The sequence below is a fragment of the Bacillus rossius genome, chromosome 12 (assembly GCF_032445375.1).
Source record: "Bacillus rossius redtenbacheri isolate Brsri chromosome 12, Brsri_v3, whole genome shotgun sequence".
NCBI classification, from domain to species: domain Eukaryota; kingdom Metazoa; phylum Arthropoda; class Insecta; order Phasmatodea; family Bacillidae; genus Bacillus; species Bacillus rossius.
The window spans coordinates 49,052,867-49,071,487 of record NC_086339.1 but is presented as its reverse complement, the minus strand read 5'-3'; positions in this window follow the sequence as shown (position 1 = coordinate 49,071,487).

Below are 18,621 nucleotides of genomic sequence, written 5' to 3'. Positions count from 1 at the left end.
ATTTGTGTCTGGTTAAAATTCGCCATAATACGAGCATATGCATAATAATTAATAATCATGGATGCATCTCCTTACTGTAAAACCATTTAATGGTGGTTTGGAATTTATGATATTTGCATTACATGAACGATTATTTATATTCTATGGAGGCAGAAATATCACTTTCATGGCAAACAAGTGTGACGAAACTGCCTCAAGAACCAGTCTCCACTGTTTATAATATATTTATTTAGTTATTTTGCTATGTGGCCTACAGCTTACACCAACAGCCAAAAGGTCAATTTGTCCTTTTTCAAATATTGTTATCATATCGTAATCAAATATCAGCATGTATATGTTACACCCATGCCTTACCCTGGATTCGGACCCAGACCCCTCACACCATAAGCTGGTGTGCATCCGACTATTCTATGGAAGTTGTTTTTTTTTAATTTCATGTAAGGTTTTCTGTGTTAAAATATTATCTGGTAGAAATATGGATCTACGTTGTTTTCTACTCTGTGCCCAATAATATGTGCAAGATAGTAATTACTAGTAACAATCTGAGTTTTTTTTGGTATGGTGAGATTTCTTCAAAGAAACAAGGTTTTTACTTCAGTTAAATAAAACATGGAACATTTACTTTGCCTAGGTCACAGTGACGTCGTACCAATCGGAGGCCATTCAGCCCAGCCTCGACCCGCCAGTATTGGCTCCCACTGGTGGAACGCACCCCTTGCAAACTCAACCCGGGTCAAACACGGAGTAAGCTCATCAAGCCATCCCCTTAAATTAACACGTGATAAGAAATGTGCGTCGTAGAGCACGAGTATTAGCCCCCTCTGGACACAGTGTTTAATGTTAATTCTCATCGCTGCCTAAGGCCTTAATTTAAGTAAGAAACAAGGTGCTGAAGCAATATCCAGAACAAACCCACAAACATAAACATCACCAGTGGTTTTTACCAACTAGTCAGTAGTCTTTAAGTTGACTTATCTATTTAAATAATATTTGTTCAATTTCTTAAACTAAAGCTTTAATCAATATTTCATAATACATTTAATGTCACCATTAATATTCAAACAAAGGTCATGTACAATTAAGAAGTAAGTTTTCATTTAAAAACCGAATAACGCTACCTAATTTCTTTTCTTCACTTGTGGTTTGGTGCACGGTGGAACTGTTTTCCCCCGTGCGACAGCCCCCTCCGGCAGTCCAAATCAGCTCGCGGCCCATGGTGAATGTGTTCGTGTGTTGTGTGTTTGTTCCGTGGGGTACCTTCAATTTAGTAACTCACCGATTCTTCACTCTGGTAAATATAGTCATGAACCAAACCCTTTGTAACGTCAATTCCCCACGCAACCCCGGGTCGGTTTTTACAGTGCAGGGCTTAACCCGGCCGTCGTAATTCCTGCCTTAAGGCCATGGGCCACAGGGCCGCCTTAAGGTCAGTCACTTTACGGACCTGGCCGACTCCAGGACAACCAACGAACTCCCCCCTCTAACAGACTGCCTTAGGAAGAGACAATCATAATTAATCAAGAGTAGTGTCATGCAATATCGTGTACCCAAATATATCCGTTAATAAATACGTGTACCACACGTGTATTACATCTGTAGTTAGGCACCAGCCACCTTATTCTGAACAGGGAGTGTCACCATTGTCTACTAGAAGTTAATACCACACTTAAGATACAGCCACCGAGTCTAGGGAAGCATGCTGGGGCCGATCGACCCACCCCATTGGTTAGACGTACGAGTTAACCTGGCGCCCTCCCGGAAATACACACCATAAAACACCACCAGCCCCTTAGACTCGCCGCGGGACTCGAACCCGAGACCATGGCCGACGGCAACAGTATGTCGTCTACTGGCAATTCTAAACTCCATGATTCAGACAGTATTCGCAGTGCATAGAACATAGGTTTGATGAATCTACAAATTCACAGTAAGTATGAGAATTCATTAAGATTGCTAACTTTGTCACCAAACGAAACATAGCAGGCAATCCAAAATTGTTTATTTATATTTAAAAAACATTATTTTTGTAAATATTTTTCCTAATTGTATGAACTTTGCGAAATATTTTTGAACTACATTACTCTGTGCATGCTGGAGATACCATTTAACAACAATAGTCTGTATTTATAGGCAGTATTTAAATTATTTATTTTAACATGAATACTTATTTTGATGTTTTATTGGTTTCACCTATTTTCATTTTCAAATGCATGTTTATATATTTTATGTTTGCATTAATCTAAGTCTGGTTTTATGAATTTCTATATTTGGCATATTGACACCAAAGACGGACATGATATAGCGATACGATACAAATTACTGGGTGTAGTCTGGGCCTCAATAGCAAAAATCACTTAAAATTGATGTTTTTAAGTAAATATAAACACATTTTTTTGAGAATAAGGGCATAACTTTAAGTCCAGGGATTAGGAGTCTCACGTCACCCTAAGGCTAACTGGTCGGACAATTATGAGTAGATATTCTATACTTGTAAATAAATAGACTAATTGTAGGAACAGTGATAACAGATGTGAAACATATTTGTCCTTTACGAAATCTAGTAAATTTTATGTAAGTTAATTTGTAATAAGAATACACAGACTCTTGTGTGTTTGAATGTGCACAACCTATATTTCCCGACCATTAGTAAGATAGTTGTGGTAAGCAAAGTTTTGTTAAATTGAATAAACTATTTATTTTTTCATAGTTCAAAGGTGAATAGTACAAGGTGACGCCACTCCCGCTGCCTGTCAAAGTTTTTAAAGTACTTATTAATTTGAAAAGTGATCTCAGGGGCATTAACAGGGGGTTCGACCTCGAGGCTACAGGCAGGAGCGCGTCGCGGTTCGAAATTTACCCGGGTCAGGCCACCCAGGACGCCTTATAAATAAATGGTAAACTGATTGACACGACACTGTACTTTATTAAGAACCGTTACACACACTGGTCCAAGTACTGGCCGCGTCTGTTGTCTGACCGTCGCGGCACGCGAGTATCTATGCGTAGACGATGCACGCGACCAGGATAGGTGGCAAAGTGGTATGTGCGGACTTATACTGTGGCCGTTATCAACGTGAAAGATGCGGCGGATAGTCGCGGAGCTACTATGCTGCAACAGCTTATGGAGACATTGACGTTTACATGTAAAACACCACATACAACTGAATGTTCTAAAGTTATTCGCAATCTAACCTGATGCAAAACATTAAAGTCCCGAAAAGTACGTAGGCCCGGTTAGATGAAAACATAAAAGTCACAGTCACTTATTACACAGGTATTACAGGGTTAGATTTCACGTTAGAGGTTACACATTTAAATAAGATGAAAGTTAGATATGTAGAATAACGAGTTAGAACTCGACACACGAGGCTGGCTAGGAGCCGTTGACGATAATGATTACTTGGCTTCGAAGCCTTAAAACTGTGTAAGACTCATTTACGCTTTCCTTAAACTCTGGACAGGAAAATTACGTAAAGAGTTGAAAATCTCCCTGTTGGGATTAAATGATTAGGTAACGAGTCGCACGAAATGACGTGCGACTGAGTGGGGTCGGTGCAGAGCTTGAAAAAGGATTTGAAGAACTTACACTATTGCTGAGACTTGGTTGTGGCGCGAAATCTGAAGGCTCTGCGTTCGCGGAGCGACCGACCCCTGCGAGCTTCCGGCGGTAACTGGCGCGAGAGCGCCCTGCGACCTCGCGCTGAGACACGTGAAGCACGGGAAAACAGCTCCGACCAGTTTTGGACTTAAATGACATATTTCACAATAAATGATTATTGAACAATTGGACATAATTTCCCTTGAATTAATTATCTTTTAATTGTTATTAATTTGATTGTTTTTGAGTTAAAATTATAATTACTGATTTAGTTTAGCGCATTGCCACACCCAGCCGGGCGCTGTAATCGACTTAGCATTCGTCGCGGTGCACTTACACTCACTCGGCGGACATCACGCTCGGGCGTGTTCGATGCACTTAAGAGTAAGTGTTGTTGTGACATAACGGCCTGTGCGAACCAGAGGGAGCACCAGCGGTTGGCGTCAAAGGTATTATATGTGAATAACACCAATCAATTATTTATGTCCACGTTATTAGACAGTTATATAAAGTTCCCTACTAACAACATAGGCATTTTTTTATATTATTTACAGAGTACCCCGGACCAACAAACATTTGATTATTTTGTTTTCTGTGACTTTTATTACATCTACAGTGGATGTTTTCAAACTGACACTAGATAAACATAATTCAAAATTCCTTGCTGTTCTATCTGTATTTCAATAATTATTATATTGTGGTGTTAGAGTAGTAAAAATTAAAATAATTACTATTAGTAGGTACCATTGTTAATGAACCTAACCATAGAGGTAGAAACACCATGCGAATGTACGAGTATACTATCCTCAAGTAAATATATATATATATATATATATATATATATATATATATATATATATATATATATATATATTAAAATATAGTACCAGTTCATAATTTGGCTAACCAAGTGGGGCTCGAGTAATAGTGAGGAAAAAATTAACCTATTTGTGTTGTGTTATTGTCTATTATTTACTAGTGTTACTAAATCATGTCACGACACAATGCAGTAACTTACAGTCTAAGGAACCGCACATATATATCTGCTGAGGAACACATGGATGCTGAGATGCATTCCTCAAGTAGGGGTACATTAACAGCACAATCATACAAGAACATGACTGAGAGCACCTCAAATATTGACCAGGTATTGAATACACAGTCAGAGGAAGAAGCGAGGCTGGAACAGCCGATAAATCTTATGCAGTCTGCCTCGTCTGCCACTCCCTATAACCAACTGCTTGCCGAGTCACATACACCTGACCTAGGCAGTGCAACCAGTGGTGTGCCTGACAAATGCAGCAGATATTAGGGCAGAAGTACTTTAGACGACCAGTATTTCCATTGTAAGTACAGCATCTGTACCTAAACCTGCAAGTTTTAGCATGGGATGGTTACAACCGATATTGGTTAGATTTGGTCAGGGACAGTAAGACCTTAAGGCTGAAAAACACCAAGGTTATAAACTATTTATTTTTTCATAGTTCAACACCAGGGACCGTCAGATGTTAAGGTTGATCTTAAGGGCGAATGGAAATAATACATACAGACATAAATGGACTGGAGGACCAGATAGAAGCCCTACTGTCCTGATAGAATGTCGTACCTACTGGACAGACTGGCAGAACAGGATACACAGGGACACACGAGAATAGACGACCACGAATTCGGAACCACAACATTGCTGGTGGCAGCTAGAGATGCGTGACAGCATCTCCAGGATCAGTGTTCTCGCAACCACATTGTATTGAAAGGAGACCTGTGTGAACAGACAAGTCAGCTACATGTTCAGCCATAACAAGTGGAGGAAGCTACTGCTGCTTTGAATAGCCGAGTTAACTCGATAGGCAGTGACTCTGCACAGGTAGCAGAGAAAACCACTGATGCTCGAGTGGTGCATTTGTGCCAGCGAATGGAGAGCCAAATGAGGGAGCTTTAGCAGTGATTTCAGGAACTATGTTCCACTGTATCACCTTGGCAATCCATACAACATGTAGAAATGCCAGTTCAGGTTACTCGGATTTTCAGTATACTTGAAGAATCTTTGCCTACACTGACAAGAGAGTCACAGCATTGAGTGTGCCTGTATGCCATACTAGTATTGACCAGGCAGCCCTTATAAACCACCCAGCGATGCATTGGAGTAAGTCGATGCCAACCTTCTCGGGGAAGACCACAGAAAATCCCACCCATTTTTTTAAAAAGAAATTGAGTAATACTCCAAGAAATTTGGACTGAGCAACAATGAGAAACTAAAATGCTTGAAAACTGTGCTCAAAATTTGTGCATTTTATTGGTATGAGATGTTGCAGACTACCATATCGTCGTATCAATAGTTTAAGGAGTCATTCAGGCATCACTACTAGAGTCTGAGAACACAAGGCAACATGAGGGCACAGCTACACACAGAGCAATATGTTCCTAAATGGGACATGTCATTTCCAGTATGTATGAGAAAACTCGTTATTCATATCTAGTCATGTCAGAATACGAGTTCATCACTACTGTGCTTACACAATGGCCACTGAAATACCAGTCATTTAGCCGGCAGAACCTACAAGTAGATAGGTGAGTTTAGAGAGGAGCTGTTGACATTCGACAAGCTGGAATAACTCAGCTGCAGCCAGACACCGCAAGAGGAGCCAGAATGCAATGCTCCATATAAGAAGGTTCATAACACATGGAAGAACAAGGACAACTGACTTAATGATGACCAACAGGTAACGGTGCATTACTTAAACTGGCAGTTCCGAGATGAACAGCCGGGGTACAAATGTTCATTCAAGAGATAGTACCAAGGACAGAACCAGGACAGGCTTACCATTGTGCACAATAAGAAAACATGGTGGTCCAGCAACAAGAATTACAGCAGCTATCACGAGGGAGAGTGAAGGCAGAAGCCCCAGTGGAAGGATGACCACAGGCAATCACTATCTTCTGAGTCAAGGCCACCCAGGATTCTGCAGACTGCAGGCGCTGTGCATACTCGGAGGACGAGTATGAAGAAGTATTCAAGTCTCGCAAGACTTGAACACAAGACACAAGAAAAAAAAGGTAGATGTGAAATTCTAAATGGTGGAATCCAAAATGGTGTATCCAAGATGGTCACTGGGGTCAAGGTCAAAGTTAAAGATCAAGGTCAATATCATCCAATATGACCACTGTGATGTCAGAATCCAATATGGCGGACCGACTCCCAGCACCACAATCAGGAACCAGGAGCAGTACATACCAAACTATACTACTCTCATAACATGGCAAATGCAGCCACAAATAATTACATAGAGGTCATTTCTGGTGCCACCACACATTCATTTAGTGCATTGGTAGATACTTTAGAATGGGAGATAAATGTGCTAAAAAATGGGTATTTGCCACACTTAATTTACACAGCACTGTGGTCATGTATCTATTAGAAACTGAGTCTAACAACCATGACTCTTTCGGTAAGATACTAGAAAAATTACCTCAGGCTGATGTGAAACGAGAGATTGTTGAAGTGAATATTCTGTTATGAGTGATAAGGTAAAAATAAATTTTAATGTTCTGAAAGATATTGTGATCATGGTACATGACCTGCGATGGTGTGTGGGCAGTTACCTTCAGAAAGTGATGCTCGCAAATCTTTCGCCAGTATTCTAGAGATGTTGGTGACTCTGTATACTGGCAAGTGCACACAGAACTTTACAGAGCTGAAGAAAATTTTTGTGACCAAGCTTAGTGAAACTGCGCACGCGCAAGATGTGACAATGATGCATTGAATAATGCTATGGTAACTGCAAGCAACAAGCACTCTGATATGACTGCATTCTTTAGGGAGATTGATGCCACGAACCGGAAATTATTTACGGAGTTCTTAAAACTCGTGAGCGACCAGCCAAAGCTCGTAAGTAAGGAAATAGTCTCCTGTTTGGAATTTCATCTTAATACTTTGATGAGATCTCTACGTGATGATGATGCCAATTTTATTAAGGTTGCTCTGGACAATATTGAGTCAAATGTCTATGATCTTGTTAGTTGTCATAATTCATGTTCACAGTTCCCCCACATTATTAGTCACAGTGTAAATGCCATTAAGAATCGTCTGGACCTATTGTATAGTCTTGTGGGAATGAGGTTAGCAGCCAGTTCTGTAAACCCATCACTATTCCCGTTGTACCGGTTCTATCTATAAGGGGACCGTGAGTGATGTTGCCGTCTGCAAGGGCGCCTTCGGTAACACTTACGAATATAAGCATACTGGTAACGCTCCCTACTATAACGGGCCCCAATACTGGAATTAAAAATTTCGTAATGCATAAAAAGCCTACAGTTATGCTCTCACTGTTCAGTCATGGCTTTAGAAGTGGGTAAACTTTTTCATGTTATACACAATGTTCGTGAAAAGTATTTGTTGGCTAAACGCACGTGTTAAGCACTGGATTCAATTAACGAGCAAATTTTTAAAACGATCACATCGCGCTCCGATATTAGTGGTCACCATTCATCTATGGCTCGGTTGATATGAAAAAAAACTCTACGACACCTAGTGTGAAACCTCCTCAAATCAAGGCTTCATCTAGTGAAACCGAAAATGATTTACCACTGACGGCTCGTTCTAGTACACATGAAACTACAACACTTAAGCCTTTTCCAAAAGTTATGAAAATAAACAATGGCAGATTTCATAGGCCTGTTGGCACGAGCCCCAATGAGGTAAATAATAGTTCTCTTCTTAAAACGAATTACAGTGTTGTGAAAAATATTGATCCTAGGTGACCTAAGGCTCAAGTAGGCGACCATGTGCGGATATCGAGAAATAAGAATTAATTTTCTAAAGGCTATATTGTGAATTGGCCTCAGGGGATTTCCAAGGTTATAAAGATACACAATTATCATCCTCGGTCCTACTATTTGATGGATATAGATGGTGGTGAACACAAAGGCAGTTTTTATTCAGAAGAACTTCAAGTGATAAAATATTAAGAAAATTTTTTGATAAATAAAAATCCACAAGAGACTTCCGATACATCTTCTAGTGAGTTGTTTTGGATTTCCAGTTTCAATAAAAACTTGGGTGAAATGAAGTGAGGTGGAAAATTGAAATATTGGTTTCGGTGTGAACGTGCCTTAACTAACTGCTGGAGATGGCAGGCTGCTAGCATGCGGCTTGGGGTCGTGTCTGGAGGGGCTGCATAGCAGATGGATCATGGGAGAAGTTAGGGGATGTTTCTAGGGGGCATGTAACCACTGCGCGCTGCATCTTCACTGTAGCTATGGCTGCCCAGAACATTACTCTTGTAGGGGAGGTGGTGGCATACCTCGCACTCCAGTCATAACATCATTACAGCGAATCATGTTATGGTAGGAATAAAATCACTCACCCAGTTCTGATATAAATTGTAAAATTCTTGAAGGTTAACCAGTTTGGCGACTGGGACCTGGAGATGGCGCGCCAGCACCTCGAGACCGTAGCGGCACATCTTGATGGCAGAGGATCCGGGCCAGGCCTGGTTCACACAGTTACTGGCCTGCACCGCGCTCTCGACGTCGAAGCAGCTGATTGGGGTTCGAGCGCACAAGATGCAGTGTCCAATGCAGACAGCAGGTGGGGGAGTCAGCGAACGAGTAAATTAAAAAGGTATTTTTTTCGTAAATTGTTTGCCCGATAGGTTAACATTATTTTGGGGGAAAATCACTTTTGCCCGGGCGCGTAAACAGGCACAAGTAATGTTGAATTATTTAATTGTGATAAAATTAGTTTTAACCTGGTTAGTGACAACAGGTTAGTTACAACTACTGTAAATTGGTTTCAAGTTAGGGATAGGGTTAACCAACTGGTCTGAGAGTGTTATTTAGCGACAAGGCATTACTTTCAGGAAGCTATCATTGCCTATCTGCTAAATAACGATACAGTCTGCTCAGTTTCATGTCTGAGGTGTATAGATTACTGACTTTGTTGTTTCTTGTAGATCATGTAACATATAGTGACCAAGTGAATGTATGGGGAGAGCCCTATTTGCGAATTACTTTAAGAAGCAATTATTAACTAGCTTAGACGAAATAAGACAGCTACACATGTTCCAACTATACAAATATATTTTTTTTAATAAGAAGAGAGCTATTATTACTATACACAAATACTTAACAAGAATATTAAAAGGCATAATACTTTTACTTATTACTCTACACAAATATCTTTTTAATAAGAGGAACACTCAAAAAATAAATAGCTAACAGAGATAGAAAAATAAATTAATGGTATTAACTATACTGGAAAAGAAATTAATTTAATACTACCTAGTAAAAATAGCTGTAAGCTAGCACTAGAAAAATAAGCATACTTTCAAATAATCACTATAATAATAATTTCTACAGCTTTGTTGGAGTGGTAGCTTTTAAAAAGAGTAAATAGAACCAACATGGCGGCTTTAGTATTTAACCATATATATATTTTAAAATTTGGTGGCACAATTAAAAAAAGATATCGGCCCCTGGTGTTTGAATTTATTAGCAGACGACGAATTCGTTGGCATTCTCTGGTGTTTAAATTTACCACTGCTACACAAGATGGCGACCATCAGAAAATGATGGTATTTTAGAATTTTTGAAATTAGGCACCACCAGTATAAACTTGGTGCCAGTACACAATATGGCGGTCCATAACAAGCAATAGTATATAATACCTATTTTTTTTTAAATTTTAATTTGGTGCCTCCAACCAAAGCATACATTCCTAATTTAATTCCTTCTCTCCCAGCATTCTCTCTGGTCTCGGCCTAACGATTTGCGTCCTCGGATTCGGGGCGCGGCCACCACGGTAGAGATTTCTATTATTAAAGATAACACCAGCGCTCCACACCAGCATCCTAGCTACCAACATATAAACCTCGATGGCCGCCACCAGCGGTGACGTAACAGCAGACGCCTCCCCGCCACGTGACTTGCATGCCACATGACACGACAACCACACACGAAATTAAAATTACATTTACAGTAACGTCCCCACGAAACTAAACATTGTAATTTAAAACAGTTCCACCGAATTATCACAATACAGCTTCGCAGCTATTAAAACCATCATTTTTACAAATGTCACGTCTAACCCTAAAATATTCTAGAATAAAAACTGGAGGTTATGGGCCTAGTACTCCTCGCGGGCCTCGGGGTTCGATAAGTCCAGGCATTCGGCCCTTAGGTCCGCCATGGCGATGGTGAGATCTCTGCCAGCCAGTCAGAAATGACTGCTGGGGATTGCTACATTAAGCACGTATTCTGAGCCACCTAAGGAGTCGCCGGGTGGCCACGCCTCCCTCGACGACACGGGGTGCCACGCCCACCTGTTGAGAACTAATTTCCACTCTGTTTACGTTTGGTCGCCAGAGTCTTCCGCTAACCATACTTCTTTAACTTTGTATCTACGGACTCGTGTCACGTGCGTGTGGAATTTGCAAATTACAGCTTTTTAACTCTAGACATTGTGCAAGCGATTTAGTCTTTTGGATGCAACAAATAAACTTGGAAGTAGAATTTTTCGTACGCTTGCCTTTTGAACGATTCTTTGCACAAACTGTACCACGAACTTTTGATAATCAGTTGGACTCTCAACATTGATAGCGGGTTCATGCGCGCGAGGCTTCGTACCTGCAGCTCTGATGTGTGCAGGAGTTTCCTAGCTCGCTACCAGCCTCGCTATACGGTACTGGCCCAAACTGTCCAAGTGCCAGTCAACTTTAAAAATAAAACTTCGACAACTAAATGCAAGTTTATGTTAATTTAATACTGGTAAATAAACGAAATGCAGCAGGGAATAACTTTTGCAAAGTCCTCGTGAAGCTAGAAATTATTAGATTTCCATAAGCCCCCCAACCATTGAATTTAAGCTGTGCGATGTAAATCTTGTTTCTAATGGGCTTATAGTTTCGCATCAGGCACTTGCTAAAAACATAAATACTTTTTGCGAAAAACGCGACAGTTTATCTGGGACTTTGACTAACGAACATTTGCATTGTTAGGTTTAAGTATTTAAGTTTGTTAACCAATTTTTTGATTTTTGAAACAAACGACTTTAAAGTTAAAATAAAATTTCAGTCCAATGCTAAAGGATCTAGGATGAAGGCGTTCTGAACATTATCACTGATTTGCAGCTCCCTCGGTGGTCCTCAATCTCGTGACTCGTCCAGAGGTTTTGATGAGAGAATATGTTTGTATCACCATTTGGTTGTTGGGTGTTCGTTAATCTTTGTTGTACACTCTGAACATAGTTTCAAAAATAATTATTAGGTTTCATTTTCGCACACAAATCCAGTCAGAGAGCCATGAAGTTGTGCGGCTCTGTTGGTTAAATGCTGTTTGACCAACAGGGTGAGCCACAAATTCTACCAAGTCTTGTCCGTAACAAGTACCCAAAACATTGCAAGGCAAAATATAAAAAAAGGCAAGTTTTATACACACTTGATACCTCACTCCGTTGTCACAAATTTGGTTTTACGAAACAAAATTATTTTGTGTTTATTTAGTGAGTAAAATACATGATATAATTTTATTTACAAAATATACATTATGTAACTAACCTTACATAACAATAATGTGATCTTACCTAGACAACCTTAGGAGTAGTATATTATAGGGCATCCTGGGACAAGGGTCCAGGATGTGGAGCCAGTGGAGCCGACCACCATATTGGATTGTGACGTCACGGCGGCCATCTTGGATGAGTGTGACCTTGAACCCTTGACCTTGACCCCGGTGGCCATTTTTGATCCGTCATCTTCGATCCGCCATTTTGGATGACATTAATTTTTTTCTCGAACATTCCGACATTTCGTTTTCCGCCATTTTGAATTATGACGTTACCGAGGCAAATTTTCGTTACATCCGCCATCTTTGAAAAATTTATTTATCATCCGATTTTAATGAAAATTTTTTTAAAATTTATAAAAAAATTCAATAAAATAAAATTTTAATAAAACATATTAAAAAAAACAGTTACGACATGGAGTTCAGAGTCCTCGGTTCAAACCTGGTGATGGCAAAAAAAATAATAAAAATGGCGACAGGTTCTTCCCTCACTGTGGCTGCTGGCAGAATGACCCGCACCACTTTTTACCATGCATATATATCGTCAGGTAGTATGACGTCATGTCCGCTATCTTGTTTTCGTTTGGTGGAAGCCATCATCATTGTATCGTCGGCTAGAGTGTGCTGGCGCCATGTTAGTTTAATTCTTACCAGCTAGAGTGCAGTAATAATTTATTATTACTGTGACACCCGCCATCTTGTCATTTGGACGCCATCTTGGAATTGTGTATTTATTTAGCTAGAAAAATGGGAAATTTTTTAAAAATCATTAAAAAAATTATTTAATCGAATACCGATTGATAAGTTCGATTCCTGTCCTTGGTTCGATACCCAATAATGTTTAATTTTATGTAAAAAATAATAATTAAAATAAACCATGTTCAAAATTCTTAAAGATACTTTAAATCCTCTACTACCATCATCCTATAAGACATCAAGACCACCATATTGGAAATTCGTAATTTCAATGCTAGAGATTTGGGAAAAAGTTCAAAATTCATTAAATAAATTTGTAATCTATACACTGATTGATTAGATCGACTAAGGTCCATGGCTCGATCCCTGGCCGATAATAAACAACTTCAATTTTTAAAAAAGTACCACTAAAGTGGCAGGTTTGAGAAAACAAAAACACCGCAAGTTCTTTTCAAAAACCAAATAATTATTACATAAATTCTACACCACTACAAGTACAAAAAACACAGACGATATACTAAAGTCATGTGGATTTCTCGATTTCTGCATCTGCCACCCACAAATTAAAGTGAGGAGGAAAGCCCCACCACTTGACGTAGGACCGTCCATTTCTTCGTTTTATAATCTCCACCAAGTACGTATCGGGATATAATGTAGGCTGAATCTCTTCGGCATAGAAGCCGCCGCAGATAGGTTTGTGGTCAAATTCTTCGAGGTAGTATGTCCTAGGCTCTGATTCACGAACATGTGTCACACGGAAAAGTTCAGGACTCCAGTTCACAGTGAAACCTTTCTCGAAGATACCTTTCTGCTTGGAGATTCGCACAATGTCACCGACGTTAGCTTAAAGCTTTCGTGGATCTTTCTTCTTCGTTTTGGAAAACACTGTTTGAAGCAGGCGATTGTCCATTACGTACTTTGGCTTCATTTTTGTAGTAGAATGCACCGTGGAATTATACTCGCTCATTAGTTTCGGCAAGATGTCAAGCCACTTGTAATTTCCGTTAGCCGTGAACTGTCACCACATCATGGAACGCAAAGTTCTGTTAAACCTTTCGACAACGGAGGCCTTGACGTTACTAAATGTAGAATTCTTTACCGTGGTCCGTTTGCAGGTGCGACGGTACACGTCCGTCCCGCAAAATATTGTTCATTGCCTTGGAAACTTAAGTTGCAGTCTTTGATTTTACAGGTCTAGCCCAAGCGAACTTGCTATAAACATCGATGACTGTCAACATGTACTTGAAACCTTTATTCAGTCGGGAATACGGTATCATCTTAACAAGGTCCGCCTGGAATAAATCATCAATTCCGCGAACTATGACTTTGCGACTAAGGTATTTTCGTCTATCAGGATCATGAAGTTCGCGAACGATTCCGGTTCGACTCATTGTATGTAGCCGGCTTCCCTCAGTTCTTCAAGTATGGAGACTATTTCGTTGATGTGCGAATAGTTTCCTACACTAAGCGAAGCATGTAGAATTCTAAGGCGATCAACTAATTCATTGGGGTCGTCCCAATATACATAATCAAATATCTGATCACTTTCTAGCTTTTTTAAACCTTCTCCATGTATTGTTAGTTCACTGAAGAGATTAGCGAGAATGTCGAACTTTTCATGATATTCGTCTTTATATACACCACTATCTGGATCGTTATCGCGAAAATGTGCATTGGTTAGCTCTAGCAGTTTTTTGTACTCTTGTAAGTCTTTGTTAGAATATCCTTTAGGCTCCCTGCGAAACAGCAATTCGTACAGACCCAGAGTCCCTCGCGTTTTGAACTCTTCTATGCGCACGATATTTCCTGGTAGAAAGTCTATTTCTTTAGCACCGAGGTTACACTTATTATGTTTACTGTACACTCCATAGGTCATGTCTTTATTCCGACTCGTAAACGATATCAGGTATTGTCGGACCATTGCATTAACTTGGTGTCCCTTTTTCGGTATTTTTTTCTTGTGCATGGACTCTGTACTCGTTTAGTCCTCTTCTTCTCGATCTGTTTCATACTTTCTCTTCTTTACAGTTGGCATTTCATTTTCAGCTTCTGTCTTCACATTGATGGCTCGTTCTTTCTTATTTTTAAGTTCGTCGAGGCGACTAGTGATTGGTTTAAATATCTCCTCATTTTCCATCTCATGTGCAAGTCTGGTTCGTCTAGCAAGTAGATATTTTTCACGAACAGACTGTATAGCTTGATGAAGGTCACTGGCCAGGTCCGACATTGTACTGGCAGAAAACTTGTTGCAAGACCTCCTTTTATACTTTTTTATTCGTTCGCAGAAAATTCTTTCTTGTGTTTGGCTAAATATGAATTTGTTGACAAGTGAGATAGTAATGCTTTCAGACTACTTTGAAAAGTCCTCTAATCGTCATGTTATTGCGCATTCGATACTTCGATCATGTCGCGAATTCGAGAATCCGAGGCTTCCACGCGCTGGTCGATGACGAGATACTCTAGTAATTCCTTTTTCACACTTTCCACCTTTTGAGCCAGTAGCGAAATGTATTTGCGAATAACGTAGTCATGAGACTTGAGAGCAGTACGTAAGTCTCGACTGCTACGACCGAATTTCAAAATGCTATGACTCATGTTTGACGATAAACTGATCGAAACCTCGTCTGTACCTGCCCTTATATAGAGGTCAGTCTTGACTATAATTAGAAATCCGTGTTTGTATTTCCAACACAAGGAGCACATGTCTTTGCATTCCTGGAATGTCATGTTGGTGTTTACATGATCGTCATAAGCGTGACATAAATTAAGTTCGTCCATGCGAAAAAGCACTACGACATTCGCATTGTCTCGTAGGAGGTGTTTTCCAATACGACTGTACGTCTGACACATGTAAACGCAGTCTACTTTAGCGTGTCTGCCCATGGAAAAGTACTCTTCTATTATGCCTTGCTTCTCGCACATTACATCGTCGAAAACAAACACGGAATTGGCTTTTGTTTCGCTTGGAGGTACCACATCCGCATTATCATTAAATGGAAAATACTCCAGACCATCCACCGAATGTAGAACTGTAGCTAGGCGCTGGTATTTTGGCTGTTGCAACGATTTGGAATAGAGGTACACGTTTTCGAACCTAAGACAGTTTGGTTCCTCTAATAAACTCAGTAGAACGCACGTTTTACTGCAGTTGGACCGACCCGCCATTATGCATCGTACGCCAGAAGGCAACAGTAAGCCTGAAATGGATGCCACTTCAAACCGCGCGCCACCGACAGCCTCTGTTCCTTTCCCCCTTCCACACTGCTGCCACCTTCCCCTTCCTTCCTCCCCTTTGCTGATTACCGTGACGTCACTGGGATTATAAATTGGCGGGCCCCCTGTGGCCTCGGGTCTGTTCCGGTCCCTAGGTGTCGCGACATGGTTTTGGTATGTATGCTCAAGCAGTCGTTACTTTAAATTAGTGTGAAGTGGCCATGCTCTTGTTGTTTAGGTAGCTTAAATTCTCCTGAGGTTAGGGTTTTATATTCTAAATCCTATTTCGGCCGCCACTTTTTGAAAATTTGGTTTTGGTTTCCTGTGTCTGCTTCGTTTGCTTTGATGTTAATTTTCTGTTTGATGCACGACTGCTGCGCGATACCCGAACCATGGCGCGACACCCCCAGAATTAATATTCACATTCTTATTGTTGCCTTAAGTATCGATTACATTGACTGGCCCTGCTTGTACAAGAATGTACGTTTTATTCATTGTTGTTGGCCGTAAATAGTTGCTCTATTTTATCACTTGGCTATGGCCATTGGATAGGACAGACCATGAGCACGAGCACCCTGAATCTCCTCGCGAGGAGCAGTTAATTTGACCCACTCGATTCTGTGTCATAAATTGTGTTGTTTTTATGAGTTAGTTTGTTAAATTTGGCTTGCTTTGTATAGTAATGTAGGGGCTTTGAATATATATACTGTATAGAAGTCACCAGCCCAGGTTAAAATTTGTAATACGGTTTAGAGGTAGTTGGTTAATTCACCGCCGCAATCGCCACCATCTCTAGGGCATCGACTTGTGGTGGTCCCTAGCGGACAAGTGTCGAACTCTTCAAACACCCATTCCCCCTCCCGTTGAACGACCTTGAGCTGCAGTGAATGATGGATGAGGGATGCGGGGAATGACAGCGGGCGACAGCGCTGCGCTCTAACGTGTAAATAACAACTAAGACGATACAGGGCGTTACGGCAGCGCACTGCAGCGGTGAAGTTCCCAAGCTGCTCATCATACGCTTCTGAAAAACGTACAGTAAATCCTATCCACTCGCGACTTCTATACTGTATATATATTCAAAGGTAGGGGTCTCGTTAGGCGTTAACCTCTTGATATATATTTGTATACGTTGCCTATGGCTTGATATTGTCCTTACGAGCAGGATTAATATATATGAACTTTTATATTTATTGCAATACTATGCGAATATTTGTCATGACTATGTGTCGAATAGTAGTCTCGAATACGATGACTTGTACCTCTAAATGCATCATAAATGTGAATGGTTAATGCAATTTCATATTGATTATAAACAATAAATTGTATAATTATTTTTGTATATTTGGTTGTGTTTTACGTTTCCATCCCTTGTTCACTAAATTTCACAACATGTTTTACTTTCTGCCATGACCCATTTAGCTGGGTTTTACTCAAATTTATTAATTGTATAATTTTGTTTGTAGCCTCCCTAAGGCTGCAACTCTGCGCTACTCTGCTTTAGGCAGATTGTGATTGCTGTGTTTGTTCTTTTTTTTCCATGGATACCATGAGCACCTCAGCCACCTCCTGGGTTTATAAACTCAGGAGAACTTAGCTGCTAGAATATCTTCAAGAGAATAATATCGAGTACGAGTTGACGGGAACTGTGGCGGAGCTCCGGGCTAAGCTTGTCCGGGCCATCAGAGACTCGTGCGAGTCAGTGTCCACCCCGGAGCCTCAGCTGCGGCAAACACCCTCTGGAGTGAGTCAACTTCCCACCAATTCATTTAATGCAAAACTTTTTTTTAACACGTTAAAATCACTGCCCTGTTTAGAGGGCACTGACCCTAAGTCGGTGTTGAATTTCATCATAGATTCTAACAGAATTCATAAATTGTCTTTGGTTAGCGAATGCGAGTTTCTGAAGGCACTTCTCACGAATGTAAGGATCCCTACGCTGATATGATAACACAGGTTGTCGTACAGGGGATGGACTATGCCGCCTTAAAAAAGCGTTTGCTACAATCTGTCTGCCCCGCCCGCGTGTTGGATTCCTGTAAACGCGAATTCGCGTTTCGTTTCCAGCGCCCTGACGAGTCACTAATACAGTATATTAATTCCGTGACTTCGTACGCTGACGCCTTAAATCTGGCAATCCCCGAGGCTGAATTTGTACAATTGGTACTAGGTAATATATCACTTCTTGCCCTGCAACATTGCGCAATTCTTACGCCGCCATCCACTATGGATAGTTTGTGTTTGTGGAGCAGCGAAGTAGAAAGCCGCCTGTTAGCAATTAAGAAGTATCATGCGGAGTTTGCTCCTATAACACGCCCGGGGTTTAAACCCGGCAGTTGGGTTAGTAACCATTTACCCGGAAAAACGTTTGTCTCAGCTTCAGTCGCGTCTGCTACCGCGCAAGCGGAAGCGTGCCGGGCCGTGCGGGCGCCGGCCAGTATAAGCGAGCCGCCTTGTCTGCCACCCACTCAAGCGATAAGCGCAGCGCCGGGTAATGCACCCGACGTAACAAATAGGCGTGGCAGGTGCGCCAACTGCTGCATGTTTGGGCACGT